This window comes from Pleuronectes platessa, chromosome 21 (assembly GCF_947347685.1).
Source record: "Pleuronectes platessa chromosome 21, fPlePla1.1, whole genome shotgun sequence".
Taxonomy (NCBI): Eukaryota; Metazoa; Chordata; class Actinopteri; order Pleuronectiformes; family Pleuronectidae; genus Pleuronectes; species Pleuronectes platessa.
This window is the reverse complement of record NC_070646.1, coordinates 11,922,449-11,929,616: the sequence shown is the minus strand read 5'-3', so window position 1 is coordinate 11,929,616 and position 7,168 is coordinate 11,922,449.

Below are 7,168 nucleotides of genomic sequence, written 5' to 3'. Positions count from 1 at the left end.
TAATATTTGGTTGTATTCAACCTTTTGCCTTCATATGCAGGAGTATATCGGTCCCTAATGTCTTACAGGAGGGACTGTGTGAAAATGTGTGTTGTTAAACCTGATTTAGATAAAATTATGTCTAACGGCCATTCAGAGCATCAAAAAAATGTGTGAACCTTCACATGGTCAGACAACATGTGTGAGAGACTGAGCCTTGTCTTTTCTCAAATCCTGTTTTAATTTCTGTTGTCAAACTATTTAGACACAAATAGATTCTGTGTGTCGGAACAGCGTTGGTCTGTACAACATAAGCTTCTGCAACATCCCCGGAACATGTAACAAATCTAGTATTCTTACTTCAATTCAATCAAAAAAATGTTTATCTTAATCTTCTGACATCGGTGATTAGCAGTGATACTGGTTCACCAACATTCATCACAGATATGAAAGACAGACAGACTAGAGAACCAGTTCCAAATCACATTGAAACCATGCAGGGCAAACTAGATCAAGATTCAAGTGGAACCCTAAAACTGTAGTTATAAATATTACACAGTGTGTTATGTTATATTTATATATCCAAGAAAATGTTGGCATTGCATGATATCACATTTATCCTCCCTGTAAGGGTTCAGGGGTCTCTTTTTTCCCGGTGCATTATTTCTTGAACTATAGTCAATATATTTTGGGTTTATCTTGGGGAAAATCGTACTCTTTAGCCCAAGTTACTCCTGGAACAAAACCCGACCCGAGCTTTGAATGTCAGACTAGTGTGAAATGGATGCTGAAGACTGAACCCATTTTCTTAAAATAGTTTTTGACAATATATGTGTTACAGTATAAATCACAAAATATCGGCACCTTGGTCGTACACGCTGAGAAATAAGTGAGGTGCTACATGGCAGCACATCCATATGGATGATAAATCTGAGGGGGATGACAATATCCATCGACCCAGGCCTCCTCCAGCCTGGCAGTATGTCAATTTCCCCGAGTCTCTAAACAGAGAAGGCATCATTTAGCCCCCTGTATTCTCCGGGCACTCCTCCATATTGATCTGCTGTGATGTTGAAAAACAATTGGAGACGTGTCACTCTGTATTCACAGTGATCAATAACGAGGGCTTGCTTTGTTTTGTTTAATGTGTACCATACAGTCTTCTATTTTAAAATGTACATCTACATAGGAAATGTTTTTCTACAACTTGCTTGTAAATTTTGACTTATTTGTAAAAACATATATTTAAAACTATTTTTAGACTCCATAGTTGTAATGTAGTCTAATTTCGTTCAGCTAAATGTCTATCGAATAATTACTATCATAATAAATATGATAAATCACATCGGTACATTTAAATACGTGATTTTAAGGTAATTTAACATAATTTTGCATAAATTGCACTATAAAGCTAATGGTTCTTGTGCTATGCTAGTTAGCATTAGCTGCGGTTTCTCGTTACCATATTATATATACAAAAAGTATATATATATATATACTTCAGTTAAACACATGACACAGTTTTCAAATAATTTTTTACAAACTACTAACCTACTGCATTTTGCTTATTTATCATGATTTCATTTCCCTATAAATATAGGCAGTGTATTTATTTGCCTTTATTCGTTTTAAAGCATTATTGCCATGGTTGGATGCCAATGAATGAACACCATAACATATTAACACTTGATTTATTGCAAAAATCATACAGATAGGAAAATGTGTCCACTGGTGCTATTATCTTCTCCCTCTGGACAACAGTGCACACACTGCCAATATCAGCCCCGTGTACAGTGACTGTGTAATCCTGAATGTATGGGAACTGCAGTTAACAGGCACATACACACACATTCACACCTGTGTCTGTGAGAGACATATACTCTGTGCTGAATTCCCAGCCACCTGCGTGTAAGGTGTGTGGCTGTGGAAGGGCAGACAGCTGCACAAAGCTCAGCGGTGACTGCTTCACATCTGTAATCCTTGGTAAAGTCCCTGTAACGACCTGCGGCTGCTGCTTCAAAGTCAGGATCTGTTTCACACATTCCCCGAGCTTCTCAGGATCATTCACAGCTACCACACCAGAACAAGGTACAACAATTTAACGTGGTGCTGTGATAACAATTCACGCAAAAACTGAAAAATAGCGTTAAAAATTCAGGTAAAATAAAATGCCCTCAGGGAATAAAAATTATAACATTTGGTGAGAACGTTACCGGTTGAGAAATTCAATATGTTTTAATCCAATTCAAGTATTTCCTCTTTTAAACGCCTTTCCGCTCTTGTGTTTGACACAATAGCTAATCCCCTCTCTGTTTCAGGTCACAGTGAACACAGCAGACGGCTCAAATTGTCCAAGAGGGCGTTGGATCACTGGATCAATGAAGATACAATACATGAAGAGCTGGTCTTCTAATGGGCTCTTGTTACTCACCTGGATGGAATGTAACACACACACACGCACACACAATACCTTTGTTGAAATTCACAAAGTCTTTACAACAAAATGACTCTTGACCGACATACAACCACGAGGCAGTAATTCTACTTTTTAATGTCATTGTAATGGATTCACCACCAGTCTGTTTAGACTTCTTTACGTGAGATAAGCAGTGATATGATATCTGTTGATTTCTCTGGCTTGGTTTGTGATGTTTCCCTCTTTTTGTCTCTCCTGCCACTTGTAATTATGGTCTGTACGATGTGACGTGTGTGTGTGTACTGTACAGTATAACCCATCAATATATTATGAGAAGTGCATATTAAAGTCAGGGATGGTGTTCAGCCGCTCCAATGATAGTTATTTGTCCTCCTTGGTAAGCTGCTGGGATGTGTCATTGCACATACTGTACAAGTTAGTCTCCCTTCTTGTGGCCCGATCTGTTTGTCCCATAGACTTTGCAGAGAGATGATTCACATGGGTAAGTGCAGCCTTAAAATGCTCTGATCATAGATTGTATATAAAGATGAACGCATCTCCTTTACGTCCTACAATCCAGAAAATGAAGACTCAGCCTCCAGCATCAAATAACTTGTTAAAACAAAGCTTACCAGAATAACGTGCACTTGAACAAACATCACTGAGATGAGAACGACCAAAAATGACAGACACCATCTTTGAGAACATTTGAATTGCCCTTGAGATGTGATCCATGTCCCATCTACTAACATGGAGGAGGTAGGGTTTATTCCCCATTATGCAGCCAGCCAACAGGTGGCGATCAAGAGGCTTTGAATCCCTTGTTGGAAGTCGCTATGTCGTTCATCTTTATATACAGTCTGTGTTCAGACAAATATATAAATATGTGCAGTTTAAAGATAATGTAAAATCCCAATAATAAGTAACAAATATAAGTGATTGACATCATTTATCAATTTGGGATCAACAGACAGAATATACCAGTACAACTGCATCAGTGGGCAGTTGGACTGAAAAATCATAAAGCTCATGCCACAAAGTTTTAATTTATTTTAATTTAATCATATGTAGTTTCTTTGTCCCTAGGTATTGCTTGTTTATTCTAAGTTTTCTATTTGGTTATATATATATATATAAACATATCTGTAAAAACATGGGAGTTATAATGACGAAGATCAAAGTTGTAAAGAATAATCATTGAATGACAAAAAAAAAATTGCCAGGCATGTCAGTCTCTGTACCATCCCTCTGTGTGTACCTGTCATTCATGGTGCACATGACAACATGTTGCGTTCATGTTAATGGCCTGGTATTTACTGGCCAATCACAGCCAAGTTTCATCACTCACCAACCCAATCAAAATCAGGGATGTAAGCTAGCCTGGACACACCCCCTTACTCCATTTCAAAAACATCCGAGGAAAACAGTGCTACAGAGAGAGAGCCGCACCAACTCTTTGATTGACAGCTCCTTTCTTTCAGCGCACAAAACATTGCAGGAATTTGTGCCCTGCACTAAATATGCCACGAAAAAAACAAACCCTGGCATTTGACCACTTTTAAAGTGCTGTACACAAACACAGCACAGACCAATGGGAGAGTCCTCGCAGGCCCCGTATCCCGTGCGCTGTGGATCCCTGTGTTGTGTGAAAGCCAGTGGCAGGGCCGTATTCTCAGCCATAACTGCAGGGCAGAGCTCTGCGGTGAGCTGGGTAAGTATAGGGCACGGCAGCACTGTGCATTATCACATGGGTGTGGCTACAAGCTCGCTGCTCGAAAAATGTTTTCAATTGAGGAGCGAAGGGGGCACGTAATGTGTCTGGCAAGTCTGCACAGGATCGCTGCCTCACTGTGTGACACAGGTAAATGTGAGGGTGATTAGGTAAAAGTGTTTATCACTTTATAGCTGAGTCATTAGGGAAAAGGTGCGTGCCGCTGCCATGAGAACTAACCGTTAAGCATGCCTGTCTTATCGTGTTTTAACTTTTACTGCAGTGCGTTGTGGGTAAACGGTGACCTTTGTCTCCCGTAAAATCTCACATTTCTTCTGCGTTGGTTGTTTACATGAAGGTGGGGAGCCAACGAACCCAGTGCATCCGGAAAACATTGTAGTTTTTGCACGAGAAAAAATATTTTGACTCGTATTTGATCATTAGAACAGGACCGGGGGGGAAGCTGCGGTGACAGGATTCCGACCAATCACATGCCTCCTGCGATCTGGGCCCATTCACAACCCTGTTGAGTAACAAGGAGTGGATAAAGCCTCAGGTGTGTTACGCAGTGTTGAGATCCAGACAAAACACTGAGGAAGGAAATCAGTTTATCTCGTGACATCGGACATTTATTTTGCTGTTAGATCTAGAGGAGAAAGTGCCCGAAGCCAAATGTTACATTTAGCAGATGAAGAGTCATGTTGGGAATGAGTTTCTCATGCAATTTAACAAGCTTGTAATGTGTTCTTCTGTAGTAGAACATCAAGTACTGATATCTATTATAAGAAAAGAACCTTGAAAAGTTATGTTTCTTGTCCTTTTCTTGATACAAACGGTACATTTTGTATTATCAAGTTCTTTTCAGGAACACAAAGGTACCAGCTGTCTCCAACCATGTGCATATTTGGTGTGAGTCAGTGGCCAAGGACACAGCTTCTTCATTGACAAGCTATATATTTCTATGTGTCCTGTTTTTCACATCTTTAAAGATGTCAGACACCTGACCTCTGTCATCATCAGCACAAAACCAATGATAGACAAACTGCAGCTAACTATAGACTCCTGGTTTCATAGATTAGGGTGAGGAACAGGGGGTAACAGTGAGAGTTTAGGGTTAAGGTCAAACCCAATGCTGGTTTGTGTTATCTCATCATTGTTATCGATCAGGTTAGCTGTAAATAAAGTGAAAATCTGGGAGAATCATTATCATAACGGACGGTTTTATATATACAACCAAAGATTTTGAGTTTGGTCCATGTCCCATGCAATAACATGGATAACATTTTCAGCCACCGTGAGGCGATCGGGACTCTTTTACTTTACCCGAGTAGACGTCATGTCGTCCATGGATTGAGTCCTGTCTGAGCTGCCTCCAGCAGTTTGACAATTCAAATGAACCCCCCCCCCCCCCCCCCCCCATGTAAAGTTGAACAAAACAAGTTGTGTCATAAAATAGTTAAGGATCAAAAACGGTAATAACTCTAAGGTAGAGATGAAGTTGGGCTCTTTAAATAACAGCGGTGCTATCTACCTCTCTGTGCTGCACTCCGCAGCAGTAAGCAATCAGCCTCTCCGATAGCTTATCTGACAGATGTAACACAAGCTAATAAGACCACCCTGTCATGATGCACACTTTATTTAAGTATATTTGATGTGTGTGTGTGTCTGTGTGTCTGTGTGCAGGTTTTCTTTTCATGCAGACCTCCCTTAAATGACCGACCCTTTTTTCCTCTGCATCTATTCCAAACATTTAGCCAATGGCCTCTGCCTGCATGCTACAGCTGCTGTGCAATTTACTGCACCTTGTATAGAGGATTTACAAAACCGTACGAGTCCATGATCTACAGTCATGATGTCATTCATGCAATAAAGACTGGCCTATAATCATTCTATGAAATTCCACAGAGGAGGACGATGTATCAGAAGCTGGACGTGGCTGTAAATATAGAGACGCGCTGCGCGGACCATCTGATGGTACTTGCAGAACCCAAGGACAAAATAAAAATGACTAATGCCAGCGTTGCTCTCCGTGGGGGTGCATGAGTTTGGAAAATAGGAACTTTTCAGAGTCCTGACTTCATCAAGATGCAGAGCGTTCCTCTGTTTGATTATTTGACTGAGTTCATGCTGCTGGAATCAATGGCCCGGAGCCCAAGGGGCCTCATGACTTAAAAACTCAGAAAAACTTGTAAGATCTTCAGCAGTCTCACCGCAGAATTATACCCCTATGAGCCTGAGCCTGCCCCACTGAAACAGACAGGCAGCCTAAACAAACATGACCCCCTTAACCACGGCTACCACACACACACACACACAAACACACCGATGTCGGCTTTCAGAGTATATCACTATTCCAGGTCTGCAGCAAGAGGCCACGAGAAAAGCTCCTGATTAAATAGTTTGGGAGCGTGCGTCGCTCCGGCTTGGGGAGCTCAGAAGCTTTGATGGCCGTGGCAGAGTTTTGAGCCGTTATCTGCTCATGGGAGCGAAGATAACGCAGTTAAAGACGGCCGCTCCGAGACCTGTGTTTACAAACAGTCAGGAGGAATTTGTGGTGATGCAGAAATGCGGCAAATCATGATGACGACTGAGATTTCTACCTGCTGCTGCAAGACGGGCTCGAAAGTACCAGTAAACTTTGTGTCTACTCGAATCTACTTCTGTTTTCAGCTTGATGTGTGTTAACTGGTCAGGTTGGGCAAATTACTATTTGCTCTAAAGAGGTTTTCAGATATGAGTCCCTGGCCAGATAAAGACACAGAATGATGTTGGGACGGATACAATGGAGGTGAATTGGATATTAATGTTGCTCGACACAAACCAAATTCCTGCGGTGATGTATCTTTCTAGAAATTGTGTCATGGTCACTCCACTGGACGCTCTGCAAAAAGTTCTTAACCACTTCCTTCCAAACATGTATAACTGACCACAAGCACCACAAAATGAAATTCCATTGACCTGAATTGTTTTGGTTTAGAGGCAGAAATCTTATAGATGCATCTCAAAACCTTGTTACATGAAACCAAAACTATCTTCATATCTGCATAGCTCCAGAGGAGGGT